This window comes from Hibiscus syriacus, unplaced genomic scaffold (genome assembly GCF_006381635.1).
Source record: "Hibiscus syriacus cultivar Baekdansim isolate YM2019G1 unplaced genomic scaffold, ASM638163v2 tig00018827_pilon, whole genome shotgun sequence".
Lineage (NCBI taxonomy): Eukaryota > Viridiplantae > Streptophyta > Magnoliopsida > Malvales > Malvaceae > Hibiscus > Hibiscus syriacus.
The window spans coordinates 820,048-840,398 of NW_024062448.1; positions in this window are offsets into that span (position 1 = coordinate 820,048).

Here is a 20,351-nt window from a genome sequence, read left to right on the forward strand (position 1 = left end):
ATTGATTTTTATTTGCAAAAATTGGTTTTTAAAATCTTTAATGCATGATATGAAAAATGATAAAAGGGGGGTTCAAGATGTAAATTTTTAAATAACATCTTAGAACCAAAGGAGGGTTCGAGTTGAAAACCTGAAAAGGCGTCTCGAATATTGAATGGTGCAACAACGATATAAGAGATGATTTTAAGCTCTTAAATGAAGCACCGCACATCCCAAAAGACGTTCCTGAGATTTTGGAAACGAGAAGCATCTTTACAAGATGAGCATAACAACCTTTTCTTCAAGTTAGTGGAAGCCGAAGCGACATACTGAACCAACTTGAAAGAACCTACTTTACCAAAATCAACCTACACCTTAAATCAGTCAATAATTTTGACACTTGCCATAGAACTATGATTTTTGAATGATTTAAAAGTGTAGTTGATTTATTGGATATTCATTAAACTTATTGTTTATGATTTGATTATATTGTGAACCTGAAAGGGGTAATACTTTACAAAATTCTTTCATTCTTCAATAAAGAAAGGAGAAAAAAACATTTTCAAACAGGACAGTCTCAAATGAGGAAGGTCCTTGAAGCAATTGTTGCTTATTCTACCTCTGTTGTAGAAAAAGAATGAACGAGGCCAGAATAATAAAGCACTTCACATTTTTGAAGGCAAGTTGTCCAAGAAGCCAGAAAGTCTGGAGAATTGAAATTGTGACACTCTCCTATGACATTATTAGTAGCTCATCAAGAAAGATTATCGTTTATCTCATGCTGAGGGCGATAAGCATCACTAGACAAATTATTTTCCCCAACCATCAATTCATGTTCTCTAGAAGATTACATCATAGAGCCATGAACAAGTCACTACCTGCACTCTGGTTATACCGTGATGTTGGCTCAAGTCTTGATACATCATTGCTACTTCTTCTATGCCGATCATTTTCTTTATCCATTATGTCCTTCAGAAGATTGCTGAATTTGAATTTGAGGACTTATGGCATAGAATAAGACATTGGAACAGAATCTACCCTTATAGGCCTTTTATATAGGGTAACATTAGTTACAGGATTCCAAAAGTTGAAGATGACCAGTTTTACTGTCAACTAAACCGTTCCATGATTCTAAAAGAGTGGGATATATTGGAGCAGCAGAAGAGACAGTTGTCGTAGCAGTCATTGCAAGAAAATGCACCAACAAAAATCTTCTAGTTCATCCCGACGATGTTTATTTCTTCCAAGTAAGGTTGTTACGCTGGATGTCACCGACAACAAGGTCGAATTCGACAAATCTACTCATCAATTGCTCCAACTGATCATCATTCAATTCTTGCACAACTATTTTCAAAGATATGCCAAGACAGTAGAAGGCGACCTCTGCATCACTGATTCCAGAGAAAAGAGACAGGACATTGATATCACTGGGGAACTTGTCTCTAGCAGCTCCTCATGTATAGTTTTTAGGGAAACCTACCACCTCATTAGGTTCAAGTGGAGTAACTTTATTCTTTCCAACCCATACCAGATTCCATTTTCAGCACTCATCAAGAACATACATCTGAACACTCGAAGGTAGCTCATCGTCATAAGCTTCAAGAGCCTTACAAATACTTTCTGTCAATTTGGCACTTCCTGTACATGTTTGTAAACAGTTCAACTTTGTTCTTGGATCCCAGGAAGGCCATCATTTCTTTGTCAATGGAAAAATATCATGTATAGTGCGTGGAGAAAACAAGATAAGAGGAAATCTGTTCTCAATTTGCAGATTATGAATATAGCCCATTTTCAGTGTAGCAGCATGAAAATGCTTCAAATCTACAAATTCTGGCTCTACATCAAATAAGTATTGTGATATTCCAGTCCAAACATTAACTGGAGCAAGTGCCACGTTCTCGTAGTAGAAATAAAGAGACCCAATAGCATCTTCTGGAAGTGTTCTTTGAGTTATCTGATCTGATTTGGTATGAACCCCAAAAACAAATCATTGGATTTGAAAGATGAATTTGCTCATAGTAGAAATAAGGAGACCCAATAGCATCTTTTGGAAGTGTTCTTTGAGTTATTTGATCTGGTTCGGTAGGAACCCCAGAACCAATTACTGGAATTGAAAGATGAACTGCATGATCGTCTTCATTAAGAAGCTTCTTTTCAAGCTTCTTCTTCTTCTTCCTTTCCCAAAAATCATAGCTTGAGTTTAGCCTTTTCTTGTAATTAGAATCATTGCATAATGGATTCCTATCTTCTACCAGAAGAAGTGCGTCAGCAGCCTTTGATATTTGAGTAGCACATATAAAATCTGTCAAACTCTGTAATTGATGAATTCAGAATCTGTCAACTCTGCAATTGATGAATTCGGACCACATCTCTCCATAGTTATGGAAGCCTCAACCTCTGAATATCCTGTTTTTGTCAAGTATAACAGTTTATTCTCCTCATCAGAATCAGAATTCAGGATATCCTCGGTATCAGAAAGAACTATCAATATCTGTGAAATCATCTTGAAAGATCGCTTCATAATCAGATGAGTTGTTATCAGAATCAACATGTTGCATGGGTGTGGATTTTTCAAGAGCATGTACCATTGTATATGTAGTCTTGCTATTGCACCAGATTACTGTTCACATAAATTGGTTTCTCTCCCACAGAAAAGTATATTTCAGAGATGGCTTTCATTGAAAGATGATAAGCCACTGTGTCAGCCTGGAATGGATTACCGAGCTATTTTCACTGCTCTGTCTGACTAAATCCCTCCAGATATAGAAGATGGTCACCTCATTCAGAAGACACATATCTCAGACGTTTCTGTCAGAATGATTGAATACTTCTTAAGTTTGTGACAACATGAAGAGAATTTCTGTTACTTGATAACACTACTGTTTAGTGACACCAGAATGAGAGTATTCAAGATAAATAGATTTAGGGCACGAATAAAGCTACAAGTACCTACAACAGTTCATTGTCAAAATTGGACCTCGTAGGGATCATGACATTCAAGTCAAACAGACATTGAGAGTGAATCAGACAGATCTAGAGGGACATCTTGAGGGCCTATTTCAACCAGAAATAGAATATTGGGGCATTTTGAAGGCTCACAGCAATATGAATATTTGGGCATTCTTGGAGGCTCATCTCAACAAGAAGTAATGTTGAGCACACTTTTTGCAGAATGTTTTTTCTTAAAACATTTCAAGGTAGAGTTCATAATGAGAAGAACTCATCTGAAGAAGGAAGAAGAAGTTCATAATGAGAAGAACTTGTTCAACTTTTTGCTTGAATTCATCATTCGATGGATCAACATTTCCAGAAGAGTTAATAATGAGAAGAACTCATCTGAAGAAGGAAGAAGAAGTTCATATTGAGAAGAACTTATTCAACCTTTCGCTTGAATTCATCATTCGATGAATCAGCATTACCAGGTAGAGTTCATAATGAGAAGAACTCGTCTGAAAAAGAAGAAGAAGTTCATAATGAGAAGAACTTGTTCAACTTTTTGCTTGAATTCATCATTCGATGAATCAACATTACCAGGTAGAGTTCATAATGAGAAGAACTCGTCTGAAAAAGAAGAAGAAGTTCATAATGAGAAGAACTTGTTCAACTTTTTGCTTGAATTCATCACTCGATGGATCAGCATTTCCAGGTAGAGTTCATAATGAGAAGAACTCATCTGAAGAGGAAGAAGAAGTTCATAATAAGAAGAATTTGTTCAACTTTTATGATTCTATCACAGAAGGAGATAGATCAACATCAACATTTCCAGAAGTGTTCATAATGAGAAGAACTCATCTGAAGATGAAGAAGAAGATCGATCAATATCAGTATTTCCAGAAGAAGTTCATAATAAGAAGAACTCATCTGAAGAAGGAGATAAATTATCATCCCCAGTGGAAAATTTTATAATGAGAAGAACTAATCCCAAAGAAGAAGAACTTGTTCAACATTTCCATCATAATCAAGTGAAGTTAAATAAAAAAAAAACTTATTGCCTTTTCGTCTTTGCCCTATTCTCGTTAACACAAGAATGAACAAAGAGGGGCATCTGAAGACACTAGTTTTTTTTATTTCATTTGTTTTATTTATTATTATTATTTTAATATTATTATTATATTATATTTATTAAATAATTAATTAATTTTAATACATTACAGGCCCAAAACCATAGGCCCGATTACATACCAGACTGGCCCAAACAGACTGGTCCAAACCTAATAACCAACCCTAAACCCTCTTAGGGTTTCAACATCATCTCTCAGCCGCCTTTCTTCTCAACCGTTGGATCTGGCCTTGATCCAACGGTCCCCAGATAACTCCAGCAAAGAAAACCCTAGGGTATCATAACCCTAGGGCCATGTTCAGCCGTCGCCTCGCCAGAAACCTCCAGCCACCTTGCCGACGCTTCAGTGCCATGATGACGCCAACAGAATACTCCAGAAGCTCTGCTGTAACGATAACAACTGCCCACGTCAAGCTCTATGGTGAGTCACCACCATAGCTATGGTGACTCACCGAACTTGACCCTTTATTATCCGGTCCGAGGAGTACACTGTGGTGGCTATAAAAGCCACCACCGAACCTGCAAAGAAGGAGGAGGGAAATAACAACCAACAGACCAGAGAGAGCAACGAAGAGATACCGAACAGACAACAGAAAATAGAGAAAAAAAATAACAACAACCCTCAGCAGCAAACAAAACAGAAAGAAAGAAAGGAGAAAGAACTTACCGAGAAAACCACGCGGTGACTGGAGACGCTACGTGCCGACGAAACATTCGAAATACCCGAAGGTATTTCTCTAGATCTGCTCCGATCAAGAGTTTTTTAGGGCAAACCAAGGCCATATTCGGCCTTGGGAGGTTCTAGGCTTTATTTTGGGGTCTTTATGTAAAATCCGACCACCGTATATGGTAGCCGGCGGCGGTGGTTACCACCGGAGAACGGTGGTCAGCATCTCTGAATTTCCCTCAGGCGAGGGAAGCCGGAGAGAAACGAGAGAGATGATATATCTCTCTCCAGAAGAGAGAGAAGAAGAAAAGAGAGAATGAGAGGCTTGGAGCCTTTCTCAGCCGATTTAGGGGTATATAAATCCCTCCCCAAACGATGCCGTTTTGGGGAGGGACCCCTGCATAATTTCTCACGTAGGTAAACCATGCCCACTAACCTCCAAGTTTTGTAAACTTTCATTTTGGTCATTAAACTTAATTTTTATATGTTTTAATCATATCTTTGAATTTTAGTTTATTATAAATTAGTCACTGATATGTGTATTTATATATTTAGGATAAATAATGCATTTAGTCCCTAATAATTTTAATATTTTTATTTTAATCACCTATTAAATAATTAATGGCTAATTACACTACTAGTATTTATATTTTATGATAATTCTAACCATGTCTCTTAATTATTTATATTTTATAATTTGATCATTAAATTTTATATAATCTTGATTTTAACCATAAGTTTTATTATTTTTACATTTTAAGTTCATATATTTATGAATATGATCCTATAGTTTTTAATATTATTACTTTTAATTTCTTTCATTTTAATTATTATTATTTTATTTTTATTATTACTTTTGATATATGTTTAAATTATTATCTTCATGATTATTTTATTATTATTATTAAGTTATATAAATATATATATAATATTTATTTATTTATTCTATTTGTTTATTAAATAAAAAACCTATTTATAAATTTAATTTTATAAATTACTTTTAAGAAAAATAAACATATTTTGATATGTATTTATTTTTTAATATCTAACAAAAGAGCTGTCTTAAAACACCTAGAAGTTTTTTTCTAATATTCTTAAATAAATAAATATCCTATATATATATATATATATTATTTTATTTTAATTATTTTTATAGAAATGTTTTTATTAATATTTATTTACTTTTAACATCGAAGAAAAGAGCTGTCTTAAAGCACCTAGAAGTCCCTTTCTGATATTTCTAAGTAAATAAATATCTTATTTATAAAAATAAATATATATATATATATATTAATATATTTTCTTAAAATAAATTTGAAATAACATGATTAATAATTAAATATATTTTTGAATTTTTAAATTTCCAATAATAGAGACAATTTATAATTAATAAGTATCAATTTTGGGCGTTGTAGGGGTGCTAATTCTTCCCTAAACGTAACTGACCACGAATCCCTTTTTATTTCTAAAAAGAACGAATTTTTGGTTAAACGCAGATCAGTTGATCAGTTTATCTTTTAACTGATGTTTTCTTAGAAAACTCTTTTAAAAGGTAATTTTTAGGTATTCGACCTACCTGACCCAAAAGGCCGATGGCGACTCCCAAACCATTTTTTTAAATTATTTTGTATCCACATTATTTTTCCCGCCGAGTAAAAAAAAATTCGTGCCCGAACGAAAACCGGTTACGACCCATCTACTACAAGAACTGTTGCAGGGAATATAAGATAATTTCACCTAGCAGTTAGATCCCTTAATTAGCTTCATTTTCAACACAACTTCTATGGCCTAATAACGGCACTAATGGAATCAATTCAAGTAATTAGTCATCTCAAGATCAGGAAAAAAAAAACAAAATGCAAGATCAAACATTTCCAGCATCAAAGTTACTGAGATTCTCTGTCCTAAAGCTAACACAACTTTATTACTATAACAAAAACAGTAGACCGTATCAGCCGATGTTGTATGAGATTAACTAGAGTTAAACATACAAAGAATGTTTTCCGAAACATGAAAGAGGAAAACGAAAAGTTTTATCAAATAAAATACCAAAAATTAATATTTTATCAAATATTTTAGAAAACATACCTCATTACCCACCTGAACTACTGATCCAAATCAATCTCTTTTTCCTACAAAGGGCTATTTGAACTCTTGGTCCCTTAACCTTTATACTCTCGTAAAAATCCCTTTTTTCTAGGCACAATTAGGTCCAACCCTCACCAAATGAGGCTATACTTGTCTGAGTGGTCCAATTAGGATCTTAAACTGTCCTGTACGTTGACTCTAAAATTCTGATTGTTACAAAAGTACATATTAGTGTATGTCATTGTGAATTTTGTAAGTTGTATTTATAACGAGTGTTTTTAATAAGTGGGAATTAAGTGAGAGAATAGTTAGGATAATAGTGTACCAAAATAGTGTACACCTAGGGTAGGTTAAAGATCCATGTCTCAGGTATTGAGAATATTATAGTGGATTTCACTCTAAGAAAAGCTCCGCGGAGGTAAGCCTGTTGGTGCTTAAAAAATCTCTCATATTCTTGTTTATATTTTGATTTTTTTTTAAGTGATTTACCCAATACCAACTGAATTACACATTTCATTAACACAAGAGAAGTACAACCGTTATATAATTACAAGAAATCTAAGCCATCGAAGCTATGGTCTACGAGTTTCGATTAGTCCGAAAATATTTCAAACATATTTCATTTATGGGAGTTAAATATTGGGTGACACCTTGATTGTTTATAGCCCAATATATTTTCTTTTTCTTTTCCATGGCTTTTTTTTTCCTGATACACCTCCGATCCAATATTTGTAATATACGATTAATTTATGGGTAAAGTATAGTAATGGTCACTGAACATTTCTAAAGCTTGCATTTAGGTCCCCCAACTTTTAAAACTTGCAATACAGTCCCCCAACATTTATTCCATTTGTAATATAGTCCCCCAACTTAAACCACCGTTAGAAATTAGGGTAAATTATATAAAAGGTTATTGAACTTTTCAGACACTTGAATTTAGGTCTCCCAACTTTTAAAACTTGCAAAACAGTCCTCAATTTCATTCTAAACCCCAATTTCCAAAGTAATTCAATTTCATTCTAAACCCTAAATTCCAAAATAATTCAATTAAATTCAATTATGTCAGATTTATTATTATTTAATTTCATCTTATTTCATGTGATACGTATTTTTTATATAAATATAATAGTATAATTCTTATCTGTTGAAGAAATTTTTTAATTAAAAAAAGTAGTTAGGATATAGAAGAGGTTGAAAATAATTCGAATTTTAAATTTATAAAATGTTATTTTGACGTATAAATAAAAGTGTAAACTACTAGGTTGACAACTTAACTATCTAGCCCTTTTTACTTTTGTAATCGATCTTTTAAATTTATCAATCATACAACATAATTATTTAACTGTTTCAACTAAGCCACTAGTCGTTACCAATTGATACAAATGATGAAGTGGCAGTTAAAAGGAATTGACATTATTATACATTCAGTCTTTATTATTTATATAATCAATTTGGTCCTAAATTAAATAGAATTTAATAAATTAATCATTTAATTAGGATCTGACATGTGTTAGCACATGATCATGACACGTGTCATTGGTGACACATGTCACCACCGAATTATTTATATATGCTATCAATTTGGTCCTAAATTAAATAAAATTTAATAAATTAATCATTTAACCAGGATCTGACATGTGTTAACACATGATCATGATATATGTTATTGGTGACACATGTCACCACCTAATTAGAAGAAAATTAAGTTACAAAGAAGTAAAATTTGGGTCTTGGGCAAACTCAAACCTGAGTCACGCAAATGAAAGATACAGGGTGGAGCCACTAAGCTAACACCATCGTTTGTGTTAAGAGATATACAATAATACATATACTAATAGTATGACCAATGCCAGAAAAAAAAGAATATAATGGAAAATGGAAATAATGAGATTTGAACTTCGGCAAAAAATTTGAAAGCAATAAATGATGGGAAAATATTATATTTTTTACATAAAAAATATTATATTTGATAAATTGTTTGATAGATTTAATATATTTTTTAAATATTAGTTGATACAATATTTTAAAAGAATAAATTTAAGATTTATATATTTTTAAACTAAATTTAATAATTATATTTTTCATATTTATAATTCATGATTATATATATAATCTTAAGTTGAGTATTTCTAATATAATTAATAATTTTAATTTCTTATTAAAAATAAAATATTCAAAAAATATAAATGATTCATACATTAATATATGAATATATTTTTTTATTTATACATCTAAATATAAATATACATTTATATAAATATATTTTTATTCGTATATTGAAATATTTTGATTAAAATATAAACATATTTTAAATACTAGTTTATACAAGAAAAATAAAATATATCAAAAATATAAATGATTCATACATTTAAATATAAATTGAATCATTTATATTTTCTATACATCTATATTTAATAAGAAAATAAAATTATTGGGGGACTGTTTTGCAAGTTTTAAAAGTTGGGGACCTAAATTCAAGTGCCTGAAAAGTTCAATGACCGTTTATATAATTTACCCTAATTTTCTAACAATGATTTAAGTTGGGAGACCATATTGCAAACGGAATAAATGTTGGGGGATTGTATTGCAAGTTTTAAAAGTTGGGGGACCTAAATGCAAGCTTCAGAAATGTTTAGTGACCATTACTATACTTTACCCTTAATTTATATTATAACCATCTTAAAAATATATATAGACAAAATAATACTATATCACCAAACTTTCGAAATATAGAAATATTACTCTTCATTCATTCTTATTTAATGTCTCTATGCTTATATGAACTAAGTGAATTCAATGATTAAGAGGATGGTTATTATCTTAAAAGATCTCGAGTTCGAGCATGATGTATACAAGAGTGTCTGAGCGTTTATTGTCAAATAGTTGATTCTTTCAAACATGTTATAATATGAATTCATAATTAAAATAATGTGGTAAAACTAATTTTTATTAAATAATTTATCACAATTCAATTTTAATTCCATTAGAATTATAATAATTTTTTCTATTAGAATATATGTAAAAAATAATCTTTTCTCATTATAAAACAAAACCACCCCAATGTTTGCATAAACAAGCACTTTGCCCTCATTTTTTTCTTTTTGGAGCATTTTAGCCCCTAATATTTTATTTTGGAGCAAAATGCCCTCTGATTGGATAAAAACTTTGTTTTGAAAACTGGACTGGACCGGCCGGTTCAACCGGAAATCGTTGCTTAGTCCGGTTCAATCTAAACCGGTTGAACCGCTATTAGTGAACCGGCTAGAACCGCTGAACCGTTCGAACCGGACCGGCTAAAAACCGGAAAAAACTGGGAAAAACAGAGATTTTGTTTTTTTAAAAAAAAATTAAACCAAACAACGTCGTTTGTTAAACGAGCCAAGTCGAACTCGAGTATTGCTGAGCTCGACTCGAACTTGAAAACTTTAAAAGTAAGCTCAACTCAACTCAAACTCACAAGCTAAAAATTATCAAGTTCAACTCAAACTCGAAATATAATATTGAAACTTGAACTCAAAAAGGCTTGAACTCAAAAAAAAAATTAGAAGCTCGATTGAAGCCTAAAATTCGAGCTTGATTGAAGTGAAAGAATAGTTCACTCAATGCTCACCAAAAGGCTCCATGATTTTGAATGCCAAATTACCTCTATTATTTATAGAAGTTAGTTGTGATGTGCTTCTATGTTTCTTAACAATGTGAGATTGTTTTGTTCTCATATTTTCTCTTTAGACTTTTGGGATACTCTTCTATGTTTCTTAGCCAAGTGAGATTGTTTAAAAAAAAAAATTAAATCAAACAATATCATTTTGTTATGATTTTTTCAACCCCAAATTTATTTTTTAATTATAGTTATATAATTATATTTATTATTTAATATGTTTTACTTTAAATATTATGTTGTAGTTAATTTGAATCATTTTGTTTCACTTGATTTTATGGTTTTTAACTTATATATGTTATGACTTGCTTTAAATATGACTTGTGATATAAAAATTATTTTTTATTAAATATTTTTGGTATTTTTATTTAATTTTTTAAATAATTATGACGTCGTCCGGTTCTTCCGACCGGTCGGACCGGTTCGACCGGTTGAACCAGTGAACCGGTAGCATGACCGGTTCGCTAACCGGTCCGGTTCGCTAACCGGTCCGGTTCTGAAAACCATGGATAAAAATCGTTCTTTGACTAACGGTCAATGTTTCTGTTGACGTGGCATATCCACATGTGATGCCACATCATCAAAAAATACTTTGAAACTATTTTTGAATTTATTTTTATAAGTGTATATGTTATTAATTAAAAAAAATATTTTTTTGCTGACATGGCATCACATGTGGACATACCACATCAATAGGGAGCATTGACCGTTAGTCAACTATCGATTTTCATCCAACCAGGGGCCATTTTGCTTTAAAGTAAAATGCTGGGGGCTAAAATGCTCCAAAAAAATGATAGGTGACAAAATGATCATTTGTGCAAATGTTGAGGGTAATTTTATTATTATGCCAATAAAAATTTACGTAACTTGTTTGATCAATTTAGTAGGAATGTAGTCATCGATCCATTAAAACTTGTGGAACAGTACTTAATCATTTATCGATGTCTTCACACCTTTTTTGTATCCTCTTAAGTCTTACTTAACATTTATTCTAGTGTTTTATACATATTTGATATCATTTATTATCATACTATAGTTCACGGCCTCTCGAGTAACATTTTGGGCCTAATTGATCGTTTTTAGACATGAGTTTCAAAACCACTGTGAAAAAATCTCAACTTTTATATTCTGAACAAAGGTTTTGAAACCAATTAGAGGGGTTTCAAAAACTCGGTTGCATATTGCCTTGTTTTGACTTTCTAGAAAATTGTGGATCTAAATCCAATCTACACCTAACCTGAGAAAACCTGAACCTGAATTGAACCGATAATATGATAATCAAACCCAATGACGGATGTACATTAGTTTTAGGATTTTCTGGAATTCGAATTTTCTTCTTAAAATTCGAAGTTTTTTCTCTTAATATATGTATGTGCCTACCCTGAAATTTTATCGTGCCTATTAAGATATAAAAATGTTATATTATTAATATATGTGTGTCTACCCTAAAAATATTTCTAGATCTGCCACTGACGAAACCTTATATGCATCTAATCTGATATGAACCTGAACCCGATATTAACTTAGTAAATAACTAATATTACCCAACCTGTTATCAACTTGACATGTTATGAACCTGACCTGTAACTGATTCAACCTATAAATAATCTGACTTGTTATTAAACTGATTTGATATTTACCTGACTTGATATTTACATGACTTATAAATTTCAAAAAGTTGTGAGATTTTGAATTTACGATATTATAATATGAAAAATAAATTTTCACCATTAAAAATACATGATGAATTATAATCATTAAATTAATATATTTAATTTGTATATTTATAAATTTCTTTTAGTACATAAAAGTTTAGGTCAAGGGTGATTCCCTGGTCAAGGGTCAGGGCATGCCTAAGACCTAATTGGGATTTTCATAGGAATTTACAGATTGCTCACCAAGAGTGACGATGGTAGAATTCAAACTAGGTCTTACAAGCTCAAATTCTTGATTCTCATCCACTTGTTCCCACAATCGTTGGTATTTTTTATATTTATAAATTGTAATTTACAAATAAATTTAAAAGTTTTATTAAATTAATAATTTGAAATTGATATAGTTAATATATGTTTTCTTAATCATTAATAATGTATACACCCTACAAAAATAACTACTAGAATGTCTTTCAAGAAGAAATTTTTTTGTCACTGAAACCACTCAATCGATACACTTTTATTTCAATTATATTAATTTTAACTTTACATTTTACAATTATTTTAATTTGATCCTTTCATATTGTTTAGTTTATTTAAATTTCAATTTGTAATTTTATGTTTATTTAATTTAATCCTTATCAAAATTGACCCATAATTTTTTTTAATTTACTCCAAATTCTATTTAATTACAAATTATAATTCCACGTTCATGAAAGGCAGAAAATAATTCGACCCAAAAGTGACCCGACCTGAAGTCTATCCATGTCTGGTAAGATTTGAACTGAATTTTATCTGTCAATAATGTAACCCGATCTGAACGAGATTCGATTTGAACTTCATCCAAACCTGAATCAACCAAATATTTAACTGATTCGGACCCGAATCATTTTAACTTGAATCTATAGTGATCCGAACTGAAATTAACCCGACCTGAACTGAAACTGATTTCAAATCAACTTGAAAATATCCAAACTAATTTGACTTGAACCTGACTTAATCCGAATCGACTAATTAAATTGACCTGACGTAACCCATATCTGATTTAATCTGAACTAGCATGATTCGACCGAAACCTAAATGATTACTTAATTTCACATCCCTAGTACCTCTCTAAAGGTGAGGAATAATTTAATCTCTATTGATCTTCAAAGTGAACAACTAAGAACAATTAATAATGATGTAATCGGTTTCAGTGATTTTACATGATAATCAATTTAGCCATCGTTGTTTACACATGATATCAAAGTGAATTTGATTGTTAGAAATTTATATGCGAAAAATAAAATTAAAGCATGATCCATCTAAAACAAAACACGTGTAAGAGATGAGATTTGATATGTTTGATCATGTTTACCTCCACGAATAAAAAAACACGAATCTTACTATAAAGTTAGATATCACAAAGAATACAAATACATCTCTCATAACTCGTTATAAATACCTTAAAATCTAGTGTATCACAAAACATTATCAATATCTCAACAGAACTCATTTTTTGTAACAAAAATCATAAAAGATGCTTAGATCATGAAAATCATTTTAAGATTATATCTCATAATTTTATACACTTAAATTTTGAAGTGAAAATCGACGAACCTGCTCTTCTTAGAAACTTTAAGATAAAATGAGAATGAAAGAGAGCTCTTTAAAAGAATTACATTAAGAGAGAATTATATTCAAAAGAGAATTATGATTTGGATGAATTGAAATTAACAAAAATGCTCTCTATTTATAGTTCCAGAAGAGTTAAAAATGTCCAGAAAACATCCCGTTAAAAGCAGTTAATGAGTTGTCTTTAATCAGCTATAAATTAAGTGTTTAACAATCAAATCAATTATTGTGAAATTAAAGTGACAACTCATATAACAACTGAAAATTAACAATGGTGCACGTTCATACAAAGGATGTGGAAGAGGTAGAGGATGATGATTTGACAAAATTCGGGTGGAATGTTATATATACCGTAAATTGGGAAATTTCCGGTATGTGAGACTCAATGAAGAAGACCGAATTTAAAGCTACAAAATTGTTGGACTGAATTTGACTAGGGCTGAACTTTGTCCTTGAGACGTCGCCCCCCACAATAAAATCAACATAGAGCCATAGTGTTAGGTCAAATTAGGATCTATATCGAAAGACAGGTTGAAAATATCCACGTGGCTGACCAATAATGATTTGAAGAGCCACATGTCACTGTCTCAAAATCATAGTTTTGCTTTTCACATTCTAATTATAGAACTTTGATGATGCACATTGTCATTGTTGTTCTTTTGGGTCGAATATTATTGTGGATATGCAATCGATAATGCATTTCATGCTTCGTGGTCGCTGTCAACACACATGATATGTAGGCTGATATGGATATGGATATATTGGCATAACAATCATGCACTTTGACAAAAAATGAGAAGGTGAAACATGAAATACAATAAAATGAAGCTATTTCATGGTAGAACAGGGTTCTTGGTTTTCCAGATTGAAGGTGGTCATGGTAAGTAAGGTAGTTTTGTTGCATGAAATAACTTCGAATTCGATTTCGAGTCGAGCTTCAACCTTTTTTATTCGAGTGGAGCTTGAAAATTTTAAGCTTGCGAGTTTTTGAGTTGATTCGAGCTTCAATCTTTTATTTCGAATTCGAGTCGAGCTTGAAAATTTCAAACTCGTAAGTTTTTGAATCGAATCGAGTTTAGTTTAAAAGTTTTTGAGTCGGCTCGTTTACAGTACTATACGGAGGCATCAAATGTACCATCATTCTTCTCTGATTTTAATGTTACAGCTGATATTTAACACTTTAGTAGCTTGTGGTGCAGTTCACAAACAAAGTATGGAAATCATTCTTCTCTCATTACAAGTGTTGTAAATTACATCTTTGTTGTCACAATATAAAAGGATTGGTTCTTTGGTTATTCCAATACAAGACATACAATCTGTATTCTGTTTTGAAAACTTGTCGTTGGGATTGATTGTAAACAATTGTATGAATATGTAAACATTTTGTTTAAGGATTGGCCTGTGATTACATACGTAGCATGTAATGTCCCGAAAATCGGGTTAGTAGTTCGGGTCAACCCAAGACCCATTTTAGAGTCCAAAATAATTATTAAAAATATCTTAGACCAAGGCTAAGTAGATTTGGGTTGTGTTTGGCCCAAAAGACTTATGTAAGGTGATGATATACATATGGGCTTGAAAGTATAGGGACCTAAAGTGTAGTTTACCCATTTTATTTCAGCTGAAAATCTTCCTCCTTGTTTTTTATTTTTCACTTGAATCAAAGGCCCAACAATCTTACCAAATACTATTCTCCTTTTTCCTTCTAGCATTTTCCATTTCTCTTCCTCTTCCATCTCAAATTCAAAATTTTTCAAGCATTTCATTTTCCATTTGGTTAAACCAAGGTAAGAGCATGAATTTTCATCCTACAAGCTTTAGATTAAGCCACATTTTGTAAGATTTTATCATTGTTTCCAAAAATGGGTTTTTGGGAAGTATAGTAAAATCTAAGGATCCAATGTGGTTTGGCTAGATTTAAGGGTTAATAAATGTTCTAAATATTATCTTCAATACATAGGCAACTTAGAGATTTCCTTTTTCTTACTCTTGTTTAGAAAAAGAAGTGGGTGAAAGCTCAAATACAAAAAGGAAGGAAAAAAGCATATCAAGTGACTGAGGATTAGTATTTAGCTAAGGATAAAAGGTATCCACACCTACAACTTCACCATACTCTTAGTGCGTCATTTTAATGTATTGAATAACATGAAGGTAAGAAGTAAGCTTATTTAACATATCTATGGTAGATTCTATGTTTTGAAAGTTTGAGCATGCTTAAAGCCTTATTTATGATCCTTTTTAATCACATAAGACTTTAAATAATGTTTGAGAACCTCACTAAGGTCTTTGGGAGTGAAATATAGCATTTTTCGTATGTGAATTATGTATCATACAGGTTGAGTATCGATACTATAGAGTTAGTATCGATACTTGTTCTTCATTTCTGGGTAAAAACATGTTTTTTTGGGCAGGAGTATCGATACTCTTTCAAGAGTATCGAAACTTTGGGTCATAGTTTCGAAACTCCCAGGAAGTATCGAAGTTGGGCATCACAGAATGCTTAAAAGTTTCGGTACTTACAAAAAATATCAAAACTTTTGCAGGAGAATCAATACTGAATGGCTAATATCGATACTTTTAGTCTGTTTTGGGCAAAGGGAGTCGAGGTACCCCAACACTTCATTATATAATCAAATAAGACTACAAGTGGAAGAATAATAAATATTAATTCGAATGTAGAAACAAGATAAAATATGGACAAATAAAACTAGCCTTGCTTGATGCTCGAGAAATGATTCGGACACCCGAGTTCCTTTACTTCAAGGTGTCGAAGTATAAAATCAGTCTGTATATCCTTATGTAGGGTGCAAGGCCCTTAAAAAGACTAGCTAGGGCTCAAGGTCCGACACTTGCAAGGGGTGGACTAGTCAGGGGTGTGGTGTCCGATGCAGAGATTCCAGGGGCCACATCCTCGGTAGACTAGAGGGGTGCGTGAGTTCCAAGATACAGAAACAATGATGTCTACCATAGCATAGAGAGTGAATATGTAAGACGTACGACCCATATACTTATACTCATATAGGTTATAGATGTCATATGAGTACTTAAAACATTTTCCAAATCAAAAGTGATTAAAATTAATTTCTCCAAAATATAGTATTATTATAAAATATTTAATCACATAAAACTGTCACATGATATATATATATATCATAATCAAACATGTCTATATATAATAATAGTGATTCATATTATCCATATGAAAATACCATAAAACGGTTTAGTTTAGTCATTACAAACCAGTTCCAAAATTGTTCAACAGAGCAACTAGGACATTAATAAGTACATGCCACTGACTAAGTCAAAATCACATCAAAGGATGTCTTATTGATATTGTAATATACTCCTCTATTCTTGGTGTTGTATAGTACTTCTTAATCCTACTTCTTCTTTTTACCTACGCGTGAAAAATCATCACACGCTAAGTATATACTTAGTGAGGTAATTAAAATAATAAACAACAGAATACAACTCATGCATGAAATTAAATTTCATTTTCCAATGCAATAAAATCACCTTACCTGCATGACTAATATTTTACTATAATCACATGATAATAATATCAATATAATCATTTTTACCAATAACTATAGCCTAAAATTATTAATCCATGAGGAACCCGATATAGGAGTCAAATATTGCACAATAGTGTTGAGGTCGAGCCTTACTCACCTAATAATGCACCGTAGTGCTGAGGTCGGGCCTTGCCTACCTAACTTGTAATATGTGTCTTCATTAGACACTCTAGTACTACTTAAATTTGCAGCTGCTAAACTCCATGGCATGCCATTAATACCAACGGACCTCAATAACATACTTGGGCATCTATATAACACCCCAATTTAGGGGCTAAATTTAAAAAAAATATAAATTGGTGAATTTAATTGGTATTTTTAGAAGAATTCAGGGATTAAATTATAAGATTTCAAAATTGGCAGACCGTTTTAAGAAGTGTAGGAAATTCAGTGGCTAAACCCATGATTTAGCCATTTTTATTTTGGAGAGAATTATAAATCTCTTCCCCGTATGTTTTCTGGAAATTTTTTCCAGATTTTCCTCTTCATCAACCCCTCTTTGAACTCCGATCTACTCGCCGTCCGATCACCGATCGATGAGCCGAAACCACCATCGTGTTCGTTGTCGAGCGAGGAACAAAACCCCACAAACCTTTTGTCGTGAATCATCACCGTTCGTCGTTAATTTCAGTCGGAAGTATAGTCGGTAATAACTCAGTTTTAGTTGGGTTTTCATCGATTCACGACGATCGGGTCATCCGTTTACGACACCTCCCACACCATCGTGTTCGTTGCATCGTTCCGAGTTTGTCGGTGTCATCCTTGGTCTCCGTCGGCGGCGGCGCGTGAGCAGGTGAAGTGGTCAAAGTTTCCGATTTGTTGAAATCGAGCTCTCTGCCGTTCAAAATTGTGAACCGAGCTTTGTAAGTATCTTGAAATCGCTCAAAATAATTTTTAAGAATTTTTCCGTGATTTTTAGGCAGTCGTAAGGGGCCCCACCCACCGCTACTGCGCGTAGGGATGGTCTAAATGGCCGGTTTGACCGGTTTTGGTGCATAGTTGACGGGTTTGACCGGTCATAACCCGACCCGACCCGACCCGCTTACCCGACCCGTTGACCCGACCCGACCCGTTGAACGTTGACCGACGTTGACCACTGTTGACCAAAACTTTGACCGGGCATTAAACGACCTTTGACTTCGACCGAGTATACCTATCCTGACATTTTTCGACGTTCCAAATCCGATTCCGCTGTCCATTTTTCAAAATTCGAACCCGAAGGCCTCGAATTTGCCGGTCAAACCCGTTGACTTTGATTTTGACCAAAAATTCCAAATTTCTGAAAAGTCATGTTTTATGCTTTCGACGTCCTGAATCCGAGTCCGAAGTTCGTTTCGCCAAATTCGAACCCGATAAGTTGTTTTTCACTGATTTATCACCCGATTCGATCCGTTTATCGCAATTAAGCTCCGTTTCTGATATAATTTATATTGATATGTATCTGAGGAATTATTGGAAGTTGAATTGAAGATCAAAGGCATTCGAATGGAATTATTATGATCGATCAGTATTGCACAGAAATCGAGGTAATACTTTACTACCTTTTTATGCTTTTTTGGAACATGTGAATATTGGTAAATGCATGATTAAGACAATGTTGGTCTCATTTGTGTAGTTAATTAGTTTCTACACTCGATATGAATGTGGTAGAAATTCAGTATCTGAATACGGATCGAATGATTAATATAAGAGATTGAAAGATTGTTAGAATTAAATTACAAGTTTGTGATTAGTGATAAAGAAATCAGACATGGATTTGTAAATTATATTTTATATCATCAAAGGTTAAATGTTAAAGGTACTTGGATGGGAAATTATGAGAATACTTCGGTAGGGTAAAAATACGAAATTACCCTTATATTGGAAAATGATAAGAATTGTCCCTAGAAGTGGATTAATAAATCTGAAAAGACATATTGATCTGATAAATATATTGATGTGCATAAGAAATGTTAGTTGTACTTGGAAATTATGCATAACCAGTTTTTAACCCCAAGAGGGCTTATGCAAGATACTAGAAGTCTGTTCAGGGAATTATTTCAAGATCAGAGAGTGTTCAAGAAAGCAATTAATCATAGGATCTCTAAATTATATTATTTTCGTTAAGTGATAATATCGAAATTATCTGGTTAAGAAATTACAAAAATGCCCTTGAGAGATAAAATAGTCTGAGTTGACCCTGAATGAGAAAGTACTTTGAGGATTTGTACTTAACTCGATTAAGTACAAATTTAATTGTTAAGAAAAATTCATGATATTCTGTTTGTAAAATCTGAGAAGGTACTTGACCCGAAAATATTCGAGTAATGAGTAAATATCTAAAGAATAATTTATCGGGAGTATTCTACTGTCAGAATTGTTCGAAAGGACTAAAGGAAATGATAAGATTGGATTAAATAATAAGACCGGATGGAGGAAAAAGATTGAAATACCGTGGATCTGTAAAATGACCAAAATACCCCTGTAATGGAAATGACCCAAGAATATCACCAAGCTCAGGAATGATGGGATATCCTTGAGCTCTGTTATGATTGGAATAAAACTAAAAACCAAAATGACCAAAATACCCTTATGGTCTATATTAAGTAAATGTCTTGGATTAATTAAGGAATCCAAGTAAGCATAGGTATTGGACTACCTTTAAAGGTAATGGAAAATAATTTAAGTGAGTAGATCAACCCTAAATCTATGTCAATACCTGAATGACATAGATATTACTGGAACATATGTTCATATTCTCAAGTTTGGCTTGATGATAAATTTTGGAAGTATTCAGCTCAGCTCTAGATCGTATTCAGTACTAAGAATTGGACGTTTGTTCGACAAATCAACCACGAATACCAAATTGAATAGAATAGAAGTACAACATGTATATGAAATTCAGGAACGTTTGAATTACTCTGGAAAATCCTGAAGTAACTGGAATGGACATGACTGCTAAACGAACTAGGTAACCTCAATGACTGAGTATTTAATAAGTAATTTGGATAAGTCTGGAAACTCTGATGAGTTTATATAGTGTACAATTACAATGGGTTATGAACAAATTAATCAAGTA